General features: G+C 37.3%; 1 non-coding gene across 1 annotated transcript; it reads right to left on the bottom strand.

The window, feature by feature from the left end:
• Positions 1 to 5,908: 5,908 nt before the first annotated feature.
• Trnat-agu lies at positions 5,909 to 5,981 on the bottom strand. The gene has a single exon. It is a non-coding gene; the product is annotated as a tRNA-Thr (tRNA).
• Positions 5,982 to 13,232: the final 7,251 nt, after the last annotated feature.

Genomic DNA, 13,232 nt, shown 5'->3' with positions numbered 1-13,232 from the left:
ATAACAGAAAGCTCAGAAATAAATCCACATATCTAAAGCCAAATAATTCTTGACACAGGTGTCCCAAACACAGCATTGGAGCAAGGGCAACCTCTTCTGCTAGTGATGTTAGAAAACCTGGATGTCCCATGCAGAAGGCAAAAACTCGGTACCTTTTTTCTCACCTCATTCTAAACTAAGTCAATGTGGGTCAGAGATCTTAATGCAGTACCTACAACTCTGAAGTTACTGTAGAGAAGCAATACCTTTCAGGAAACAGCAAAATTAACAAAGTGGGACTACATTAAACTAAAGAGCTTCTGAACAAGAAAGGAAATAATGAGGAGAATAAGGAGACAACCCACAGAATAGTGGCAAATGTTTGCCAGATATTCAACAGAACATGACACCCTGAGTACAGAAGGAACACTGAGTACTTAACAGCATAATAAGTAACCCAATTAAAATATAGGTGAGTTATTTGAATATGTATTTCTCAAAATAATAATTATAAATAACTGATAAATGAATGAAACATGGTATATATCATTAGTCATTGTGGTCATATTATTAAAACTACAAATAAATACTGTCTTTACCCCGATTAGAATGACTACTATCAAAAAAATGTATAAATAAAAATTTAAAATATGCTGACAAAGGTATGAAGTGAAAGGATCACACACTGTTGATTTGGAATATAAATTAATACAGCCTGTGAAAAGCGTTATGGAGATTCCTTGAAAAGCTAGAAATAGATAAGATCTAGTGATGCCACTTTTGGTTTTATATGCAAAGGAAATGAAGCCAGAACACAAGATAGATATCTACATGCTTGTGTTTATGTATCATTTATTGTGGCCACTAAGGTGAAAAACAAACCAGCCTAAGTGCCCACTAACAATAAAATGGACAAAGGAAATATGGCATATAATCACAATGGAATATTATTCATATATAATGAGGATGAAATACTATCATTTGTAGCAAAATGGATAGAACTAGAGGACATTATGTTAAGTGAAATAGCCAGCCACAAGGAGATAAGTATCACTTTTTCTCTCTGTGTGGAAACAACAAAAGCCATTCTAAAGTGCTAGTATCACTACTAGGGACTGAAAGGGTGGTGGGGGAGGGACAGATGGGGAGAAAAAGTGTGGATGCACATGATTTGTATGTACTGCATGCATGTATGGAAGGATCATGGTGGGTCCTGTTTCCTTACAAAAATCATTACATGTCAATAAAATGTTTTAAACTGTGATATACCCACATGATATAACACCGTGCATCAAAAAATGTAATAAGTTATTGATAGACTTAATGTGGACACATCTCACAATTATTATTCTGAGTAAAATAATTTCATACTACATTAATTTATCTAAATTTCTAAAACCACCTACTCTAATGTCAGGGACAGGATGAAGACTGACAGTGGCCTGGAACACTGGATATGGTGCTGCTGGGTGTGGAGAAAGAAAGGGCCATCAAAGGCCAAGAGAAAGTTTGAAGGGTCATCTATATCTCCATTATCTACATCATTGTTTTCACAGTCAAAATTATCTTCCAAAATTTGCATCACAAACTTCTAATATCTTATTGTTTAACAGTTTCCTCTGAGACTGAAGGAGATTGAAACATGCTATCCCACAGGAAGCTCCTTATAAAGGAAGGTAAACAATTTAAAATAGCTTCAGGAAGTTTCTGAAACTGACCAGACTCTCTAGGCCCAGCCCTGCCAGTGTAAACTGTAAATGCTGAGAGTGAAGTGAAGCTGAGCTGCCAAGACTCAGACAAGACAAGCTTTTATCTTCTTTGGATGAAAGCTCCAAAGAAGACTCTGAGATCAGAACAGCTACCTGGAAGAGGTTTAGAACAACTGAGGAACCTGGAAAGGGCTGCCTGGGGGCTGTGTAGTGTGCTCCACTCAAAGCTTTGTGGGGTGGAGCCCATGCTGGGTGGACTTTAGTGACACAGCTGTCTTTGAGTCATTTCTGCTCCTGTAAGTAACCCTTCACCCATGTTTCCATAAGTAACCCCAATAAAACTCATTGGTTCACCAAGTTGGACTTTGGAGGTATGTGTACTTTGGTCTGTTGTTAGCTGCCTATCTGGTGTGAGTAGAAGTGTGTGTTGAGTCTTCCCAGGAAACGTTTTGTTACACAATATATGGACACATTATTTTATGTACCAAATTTGTCCTAGAAATATTTTTAAATACAGTAAACAAAGAAGTTGCTTGTATCTTTAAAAATTTTTTTCTACTAAATTTAGAATCATAATTCTATTCAAGAAGTTTTGCTTATAATTTTGTTGATGCATTTACTTTTTTAAAATGATACAAAATGCTACACAGTAGTCAGTGAACATGTGACACCCTTCTGGCAACCTCCATTCTGTCTCCAATGACAAATTTCTAGCTACAGAATTCATGAGTATTTTCAAGGAACTGATCTTGTTGATATCAAAATGAAAAATTCGTGCATAATGTGCACTCGTTTTCACTGTGGCTAACACAGAGAACCAGTGCCAAGCTTCAGAATGGTTCCAACTTTACCCAATCACAAGGTGAATTTTTATAATGGAAGCTAACCTTTGCAATGAAATCAGAATTGGCTACTCTGCACTCCTATTTATAATGAAATGATACACAAGTCCTGATCATGTATCATACAGTGATAGTAATAGTCATTCTGGATAGTCATCTCTTCCTGGGAATAATGGAACTATACTCCAGAAAATGTCTTTATTTCATGCTCCTCGGCCATGCTTATAATTACAGTGCTTCAGTGTGGAAAAGCATTTTACTCACTCGCTCTCTTCCCTTCTTATGGTAGTAGCTTCAATATTAATGTGGATCTTTCCATTTACTGTAAAAAAGTAAAAACAAAACAAAACACATAACTACATCAAACACTTTGTGTCAGTTTGTATTTCTAATATTCCTTGTCATCTCAGGGTTACCTTAGCTCAATGCTAATCACGTGCAATGATACTGCTGTTAGATTATATGGGGAAAGGAGCCGCAGGGTACTTACTGCTATTCAGCTGTGGTTCCTGTGTGCATTCTCAGCACCCCTTTTCTTCCAGTCATTGACTATTTCAGACAGGTACACAATAGGGAGCTGCATGTCTTCGCAACACTTCGATATCTCACAGAAACTGTATGATACAGGAGTTGTCTTCAAATATTTAAAATATTTGAACAAAGGGTTCCACGTTTTCCTTTTATATTAGGTCTTACAAATAATACAGGAAGTATTAGTTATAGATTAGGTCATTTATAAACTACTTTGTTATTCATGGAAATAATGATTGTACTTGTATCATAGAATTACACTTAAGAGTATCCAAGAGAAAAGGCTTAGCTTAATAACCAGCAGATTATGAATACTGAATAACCTAAATTTGTTGTGTAATATTACCCAACCAAAGATTAAGTGTAGGGTGCATTCTTTCATATTTTTCTTTTTTTCCATATAGCCACAGCTAAGTTTGGTTTATTCTTTCATTCTTTTTGTTGTATTTATCAATAGTCACATAAAAATACTTAATGTGTTTTTAGATAAAGGTGTGATCATAATATACATACAATTCTGAATTGTACATCTTTAAAATGATTTTATGAGCTATCTTATTTAATTCATGAAAGGATTTATGAAATAAGATGAAGCTTTAGACAGAGGCAATTTTCCAGCAGAGACAATAGTTTCAGAGATTGTTTGAATTCATTTGGATATCAATAGGGATCCATCTTTCTAATTCCAAACTATTTTAGCACAATGAAGAAGCAATGCTACTGTGTAGGTATAAGCAAGGATGAACTAATGAATTTCAGAAACTTGTGAAGCAATTAAAAAGATGCAAGTGATGGAAATGTCAGGGAAGCTGTTTTCATTGAGTGGCTGAATTATTTGTGGAGAGAAGAGGAAGTGGGAAGAATGAAGTGGGTGAGTACCAGAAGGGTAGACGGGAGAAGATGGAGTGAAGATGATTGCACTCATGTATGAAATTCTTAAAGGAAAAAACAAATACCTCAAGCAGGCTTATTGGGCAGAGATGAACTATACCTCAATAATCGTTAGCAAAGCAGTTAACTTTAATCAAAATTCAGCTTCTTTACACTCTCATTGAGTAAATGAATGGAGAGCATTGTGAGGAATTAGGCATGTAATAAACATTATTGGAATGATTCATAAAATATATTAAGAAGTCAAGAGATTTCAGGTGTTGTTTATTGACATTCTTATAATAGTCTACCATATGAATAGCACTCTTTGAATCCTAATTGAAGTTTTAGTTGCTATAAACCTTTGAAGACAAAGATTAAATAATTGTTTTTTTTTTTTTTTTGTTAAAGATGCTGGAAATAATTTGTGCATAAACATGTGTTGTATTCCTAAGGGAAAAAATCCACAGAAATTAATTTAATGGATCACAGAGTTTACAGAATTTTAAAATACTTTAAAATTCAACGTGAAGATTTTTCCCTTCAAATAGTTTTTAAAGGGTTTAATTTACAACAGTTCACCATTTGTCCCCATAATCATTACCTCATTGCATATAGTCATTAAAATGCTGTTAATAATTTGATTCAGTTTTGTAGAAATTACATGTACTAGTCAAAAATAAAAACCTCCAATCCCCAAACATCTTATTTTGGGGATTTTATAGTTATCGGCCAGACATGCAGGGCCACTAACCCTCCAAATACTTTCATGTGAGCTCCTTTCTTGGATAGCTCCCACCTGGATTTCCATCTTCACTTGGCAGTAATAAATGTATTTATACAGGTCGTTATTTAATGCCTTAACATGCAGACATCTTTACTGAGTCATGTTAGTACTTGCATTTGGAGGTACCTGTGTCTGTGGGTGTGGTTTATGTGCATATGTCCATGTGAACTAATGTCTGGAAGTCAGGGTAGTCATTAAATATCTTCTGTTGCTACCTGCCTTTATTTCTGAGACAGGATTTCTCAGTGAAGCTGCACGTTTGTCTTTCCTGGCTGCCCAGCAAGCCTCTAGGGCACACCTATCTCTGCTTACATGTTTCCCAGTCTTGGGATTAAAGATGCCCACTGCCACACCTGCTTCATAATGTGTGTACTGGGGGATTGAAATGGTCCATTTTTCTTGTACAGCAAACACGGTACCCACAAAACTATCTCCCTAGCTCCCATGTTCATGCTTTATGATGACATTTTAATGTAATTGCTTCCCATTGAAACATTTGAAATTTTATGCATTCCAAAACAGTATGGTGAAAAGAAGTTGTCATGAGCCTCATCGTAGTGGCTCTCATACAAAAGTTTATACATGTCTGTTCATATTATTTTTGAACAACTTCACATTTGGGGCACGACATTCCCTTGACATGCAAGTTCTGAATTACTTAGTTCTGGTTTGATAATGTTAATGTCATTGTACATGTGCAAATATTCGTATACGCTCCTATGAGATTACCATGTCTTTTCCTAATGTTTTACTAGGTATTTGTCTCTTGAATGCATGATATCTGATGTATATGTTAAAAAATATCTATCTCATTCTATATGATCTTCAAATTGCATTCTCATTTAAAAAAATCTTTTCCCAATAAATCAGTTACAAGGCACTGCTGTCCTACACTGAGGAGAGTATAGGGTTCCCATGCAAACTCAGTGTTCCCAGTTTCTTAAATACTTACCTATATTGTTTGTCTGCAATTTAATCTCTAAACCAGTAGAATATATTCCATTCTCTGCCTTACTATTGGTAAAAAACAAATGATACCTTTTCTAACATTTAATAGTGTACTTCTAACTCCAATTTTTTCACATTAATTTTAAAGTGTGTTTAGATCTGTTAAAAATGGTCACTTCCTAACCCTGTGTCAGCATAGGGTTTTATATTTTTAAAAGTTGAGCTTCCGGCAGTTGACTGTAAGGCTCTGCTGGGATACGAACCCAGGATCTCCTGTTTACTAAACAGGTGCTTTAACAGCTAAGCCACAGAGCCCTTAGTGTTCTCTGTTTTTAATTAAAATATTGCTTAATATCTACTGAACCAGTTTCCTCTTTGCTGAAGAGATATGTGCACACTGTGTTTATTAGTCAAATCAATTTTATCTTAAAATGACTTAATATTTATAACAATGCCCTTCCAGAATAATTGCAGAGTGTGCATTCACAAAATGGGTTTTCACAGTTGCAGGAATACTTTTTATCAAAACCAGCAATGGCTCTACTTTTTTGCATATTTGACCCCAAAGAAAATGTTAAATTTTATCCCCTAAATGATGAGTGATCTCTCATCAGGTTTTTTCATTTCAACTCATTGTATATGAGAGAAGAGTAGGGTATTAGTTATCTTCAGCTTGAAACAAACTATAATCCTTTTTAGATCTCTACTTAAAGCAGGTTGGTTTTTGTGTTGGCATCTTATCTTATTCATGGGCAAATGTGGTTATAATTTCTGTTCTACTGATCAATATAGAATGAGATGTATTTGAGATATTAAAACCTACAAAACCATGAAGTAAAAAAAAAAAAACATAAAAAAATGAGACAAAAAAATATCAAACCAAAACAAAAAGTATGGAGTCCTTTGATTGTTTGCCAGCTACTCCTGAGCATGAGGCCAGCCCTCAAGTGTGGTTGATACACCTCGAGTCACTCTATTGGAGAAGACTGATTTCTCCCTTTCCCATTGAGGATCAATTGTAAATAGCTTATTGGCTAGGGGTAGGACTTTGTGTCCACTTCTTCTCCTTGCTGGAATTTTGTCTGGTTTGAAATTGTGTTTGTTTTGATATTTGTGTCAATGTAATACACCATATAAACAAACAGAAAGGAAAAAAAAAAACCACATGATCATCTCATTGGATGCTGAAAAAGCCTTTGACAAAATCCAACACCCCTTCATGATAAAGGTTCTAGAGAGATGAGGAATACAAGGAATATACCTAAACATAATAAAGGCAATTTACAGCAAGCTGACAGCCAACATCAAATTAAATGGAGAGAAATTCAAAACGATTCCACTAAAATCAGGAACAAGACAAGGCTGTCCACTCTCCCCATACTTATTCAATATAGTACTGGAAGTTCTAGCTAGAGCAATAAGACAATAAAAGGAGATCAAGGGGATACAAATTGGAAAGGAAGCAGTCAAATTTTCATTATTTGCAGACAATATGATAGTATGCATAAGTGACGCCAAAAATTCTACCAGGGAACTCCTACAGCAGATAAACTCCTTCAGTAAGGTGGCAGGATACAAGATTAACTCAAAAAATCAGTAGCCCTCCTATATACAAATGAAAAAGGGGCTGAGAAAGAAATCAGAGAAACATCACCCTTTACAATAGCCACAAATAATATAAAGTACCTTATAACTCTACTAAGGTAACTCTAACTAAGCAAGTGAAAGACCTGTATGATAAGAAACTAAAATGTCTGAAGAAAGAAATTGAAGAAGATATAAGAAAGTGGAAAGATCTCCTATGCTCATGGATAGGTAGAATCAACATAGTAAAAATGTCAATCTTACCAAAAGCAATATACAGATTCAATGCAATCCCCATCAAAATCCCAACACATTTTTTTTTTTTACAGACTTGGAAAGAACAATACTTAACATTACATGGAAAAACAAAAACCCTAGGAGAGCTAAAAGAATCCTGTATAATAAAGCAACCTCGGGAGGCAACATGATCCCTGACCTCAAGATCTACTATAGACCTACAGTAATAAGAACAGCTTGGTACTGGCGTAAAAACCAACATGTGGACCAATGGAATCAAATTGAATACCCTGACATTAATCCACATACCTATGAACATATGATTTTCAACAAAGAAGCCAAAACTGTACCATGGAAAAAAGAAAGCAAATGGTGCTGCCATAACTGGATGTCAACATGCAGATGATTACAAATAGATCCATATCTGTCACCATGCACAAAACTCAAGTCCAAGTGGATCAAAGACCTCAACATAAATCCAGTTACACTGAACTTGATAGAAGAGAAAGTAGGAAGTAGTCTGGGCACAGGAAGTAGTCTGGGCACAGAAGACCACTTCCTAAATATAACACCAATAGAACAGACACTGAGAGCAACAATTAGTAAATGGGACCTCCTGAAACGGAAAAGCTTTTGTAGAGCAAAGGACATGGTTAATAAGACCAAATTACAGCCTATAGAATGGGAATAGATCTTCACCAACCTCACATCTGACAGAGGGCTGATCTCCAAAATATATAAAGAACTCAAAAGCTAGACATCAAAATACAGAACAATCCAATTTAAAAAAAAAAATGGGCTACAGAGCTAAACAGAGAATTCTCAACAGAAGAATCTCAAATGGCTGGAAGGCATTTAAGGAATTACTCAACATACTTAGTCATCAGGGAAATACAAATCAAAACTACTCTGAGATATCACCTTACACCTGTCAGAATGGCTAAGATCAAAAACACTGAAGATAGCTTATGTTGAAGAGGATGTGGAGAAAGGGGAACACTCCTCCACTGTTGGTGGGGATGCAAACTTGTACAGCCACTCTGGAAATCAGTATGGTGATTCCTCAGAAAATTGGAAATAAGTCTTCCTCAAGACCTAGTTATACCACTCTTGGGCATATACCCAAGGAAAGCTCAATCATACCACAAGGACACATGCTCAACTATGTTCATATCAGCATTATTCATAATAGCAAGAACCTGAAACAAACTAGATGCCCCTCAACTGAAGAATGGATAAATAAAATATGGTACATAAACACAATGGAGTACTACTCAGCAGTTAAAAAAACAATGACATCATGAAATTTGCAGGCAAATGGATGGAAATAGAAAATATCATCTTGAGTGAGGTAACCCAGACTCAGAAGGACAAACATAGTATGAACTCAATCATAAATGGATACTAAATGTGAGGGAAGGGATGGCCAGACTGCAACCCACAACTACGGAGAGGCAAGATAACAGGGAAAGACCCTAGGAGGGTACATGGATGACCCTATGAAGGAGAAGTAGATGGGATCTACATGAGTGGACTGGATATGGGGGGATGGCAGAGGGCATGGTGTGGAGGATGAGAACATAGGGAAATGGGAGGGTCAAGCTGGAACAGGGACAGAGTGGGAGGGCAGAGAGAAAGATACCATAATAAATGAGAACATCACAGGAATAGGAAGAGGCAGGGTGCTGGGGAGGCTCTCAGGAATCCACAAGGTTGACCCCACCTTGGTCTGCTGGTGTGGTCCAGAGGGTGCCTGAACTGGTCTACTCTGGTGACCAGCCTAGAAAATAAACTAGCTGTCATCATAGAGCCTTTGTACAGTGACTGATAGAAGCAAATACAGAGATCCATGGCTAGGCACCAGGCTGAGCTCCAAGATACCAGTTGATGAGAGAGAGGAGAGACACTGCAGGCGAGGGACGTTGAGATCATGATGGGAGGACGTGCAGAGATGGCCGGCCACACTAGTGGAATCCCATGAACTGTGGACTGGTGGCTGTGGAGCCCCCATGGGACTGGACTAGGCCTCTGGATACAGAAGATGGTTTTTTGGCTCGAACTGTTTGGGGGGCACCAGGCAGGGTGATCGGGATCTGTCCCTGGTCTATGGGCAGGCTTCTGGAATCTGGTGCCTATGATGTGACACCTTGCACAGACTTGGTGCAGTGGGGAGGGGCTTGGACCTGCCTAGGTTCATTGTCCTGGGCTCTGATGACTCCCCATAGGAGACCTCGATTTGGGGGATGTGGGGATATGGGGTGGCTTGGGGAAGAGGGCTGAGAGGTGGGAGGAGGGAGGAAGGGGGATCTGTGGATAGTATGTGGAGTAAGTAGAAAATTTCTTAATAAAAAAATGAAAAAAAAGAAATTGTGTTTGTTTTGATTTTCATATTTTGCTTTTGTTGTTTTGTCTTGGGGGAAGGACAGGGACAAGGAAGACAGAGGGGTAGCAAGATGTGGGAGAAGAGGGAGAGCGAGGGAAGGAGAGAGCATTAAGTAAGGTGGTAGGGAGGTGGGCAGGATCTAGGAGGAATTGGGAAGGGGAAAGAATATGACCAAATGTATTATAAGAAAATGCACTTTAAATTTTTAAATAAAATTTTAGAACTTACAAAGTATTGGGGGCTGGAGAGATGGTTTACAGGTTAAGAATGACCACAGAGAATCCAGGTTCCATTCCAGGCAGCTCACATGTGTCTGTAATTTCTGTTCCAAGGGCACCTGCATGCATATAGTGCACATAAAATCACACAGGCATATACACATACATACACATAAACTAAATAAATAAATTAAATAAATAAATAAGTCATTAAAAAACTATAAAGCATTAGAGCAACAAACTCATTTTAATAAAAGTTACTGTTTAACTGGAAACAGGGATGCATTTGCTGTTTTCTATATCTACATAGTCACATTTTCTGGAAGAGGATTTGATATGACACAGATATGTCTTGGGTATTGTCCAAGAAGATTTAGTTTTGCTGGAGAAGCAAAAAGGATCTCATTATGAGGTAGTCCCATGAAATGGACTCAGAGTGCTTTCAAACACAGGTAACTTCCAGTGTTTGAATAGGGTGATAGAGGATGAAATTCATAACTTGAACTGATGTGACCCAAAGTTGAGCCTGGGGAATAGAAAATAAGATGAAGTTGTACTATGGAAACAAAATCCTGGTTTTAGTTGTATGAAAAAGGAAAACCTTTTATTATTTTATTATGGAAAAGGAATGTTGAAATATATTACAAGTTGTCAAATTTATACATGTCAAAGTCAAGCATTGTCAGGAAGTCTGAGTGTGAGTGAGCACAAAATGGAAGCATATTCAGCAGGATTCAGTGTAGAGCTCCATTTCATTCCCTTGAAACAAATATATCCTGTGGATACAGCACATTATGTCAGCCAGAATTATGTGTATAAATTGCAATTAATAGGTCTCTACTCTAAAATTGCCAGTATATGTCTATTGTATATGCTGTGTCATGGAATTGCTATGATATTCACTATGTCATGATATTTACTACCATGGGTATGTTTATAAAGTGCATTCTTTAAATAGGTCCTAAGTATAGACATATATTGCTTTTCAAAAATATGGGTTATTTTAGTCATTAAGAGGTGAGTGATTGAAAGAACTACTATCTTATGGATTTCTATTTGCATTACTCACCTATAGCAGTACATGACTGTCACAGCATTGAGCAGTTTTCCTCTTGATTAGCTTCCACATTGTTGTCATTGTGTGCATTAACCATGTTAATGTTATAAGGAGGAGTCAATATTTCAAATTGTGTGTAAATTAGAGTCAATACAACTAGACTTGGAAACTAATTCTGGATTTCATGCACTGTAAAAGTTATTTGTCCCTTATAAGCATAAACCTTTTCCTTTTATTCTTTTGAAACAAGAGTAATACTACATACAGGTGTGAAAATGGTATTGATTAGATATAATGATATGTGAGTACCAAACAATAATAACAGTGGTGTGATGAAGCAAGAAACTATGGTAGAGTTTAGTTGATGTCTAAACTTTACAAGCAACAAATAACAGTTCACATTTACAATGAGACTCTCTTTTTTGTTATTCATTTCTTCTTTGGAATGCAAGAAGAAATTCTGTCTGGTTTGAAGCTCTATATCCTCTATGCACTTCCTGCACAGGGTAGGTATGGTTTTCATTCTGAGTGGATGGATAGGTTCTTTCTTCAACTTTGAATGGGTAGCTTCTAAAATGCAAAATAAAAAAGACATATTTCTGTAAGTTACTAGGTAATTACAAGTCTAAATCCAAGAACAGGAGAGAATCCTTAAGGCTCAATTTATTTGAGAGAATATTGAAATGTAGTTTCATACAACTGATATGACTATGACCAACAAGAAGATATTTGAGATGTTCATTTTCTGTCTGAAGTCTCCTCAAAAGATGTCTGTGATCCATTCTGCTGTGAGAAACCAGGTTGATGTTCATGTTCATGGTCTAAGCAGTCTCCAGCTGCTATGAGCAGGGAGGCATCTCTTTCAGTGGTACCAATGACTTAAGAGTCATACCTGAGAATGAGAGATATTGAAGGCTTCTGTGCCACCACCACCTCCACCTCCAAAAAAGGAGGGGGAAAAGAAAGAAACAGCCCATGCAGGAAGCTATTGAAGAGAGTCCTTAAAAACTTTGATAAAGATGTGGAAGTATGGCTCTTTACAGTTGATGGCTTCTGGAGCAGGGTGGGGGTGGGAGTAGGTTCTCTTCAAGAGGCTAGCCTTTAGGAGTTTGATCATGCTCCAGTGAGTACATGGGCAACACAAATTGGACTTGGTAGATTTTCCTCTCTTCCTTCCTTCCTTCCTTCCTTCCTTCCTTCCTTCCTTCCTTCCTTCCTTCCTTCCTTTCTTTCTTTCTTTCTTTCTTCCTACTTCCGTCCCTCCCTCCCTCCCTCCCTCCCTCCCTTCCTTCCTTCCTTTCTTTTTTGAGGGGAGTGGCATAAGGATGGGAGGGTGGACCTGGAAAGAATGGGAAGTGGGTGTAATCAAGGGTGAATTGTGAAAACTCCCAAGTAATTAATAAAAACATTATGTTGCGTGTGTGTGAGAATTTTAATAGTGGATAGGAGAAAGACACCTATGCTGAGGAAACCTTCAAATTGCAACTACATGTTGAATTATCAAAATGCTTGGAACCAGAAGTAAGGACTTCAGAGTTGGGGGATGGACTGACATCCAAAGTTCATGTTCATTTATGTTTCACATAAGCCTTGCATTCAGAGCCTTCAGTAACTTACCCACTACATTAAGTGCACTGTGCTCTGCCATAGGAGGTTACGAGTGGGATATTCTGCCTGTGACATTGTATTAGCACTCACAGAGCTTCAGGCCTTAGATTTGGGATTTTAGATTTTTAGATAACACACTTTCAGTATGTACTGGGTTGCTTTTCTCTCTATCAGAAATATCTCTAGTGGATGCTGTTATGCTGTAACCAAACTGACAAGATCAGTCTCTTCTCCCACTCAGGGAATGCCACTAGATATATTTTTCAGTCCCTTTAATTGGTACAAACAGCACTCTGCAGAGAGGAAACATTAAAAGAAGTTTACTTAATTGTTGTGAATGATGCTAAACAATTGTTTGTTAATACAAGAAATCCAAAAGTATCATGAAGTCTCTGGACCCTCCAGCTGGACTGAGCACAGGAAAACTCCTTCCACAAAGCAAGAGGGATGGTATAACATCTGTCTGTCTGTCTGTCTGT

Source organism: Onychomys torridus, chromosome 15 (genome assembly GCF_903995425.1).
Source record: "Onychomys torridus chromosome 15, mOncTor1.1, whole genome shotgun sequence".
NCBI lineage: Eukaryota > Metazoa > Chordata > Mammalia > Rodentia > Cricetidae > Onychomys > Onychomys torridus.
Note: the sequence above shows the minus strand (reverse complement) of the source record. Positions and strands in the feature narration are given on the sequence as shown.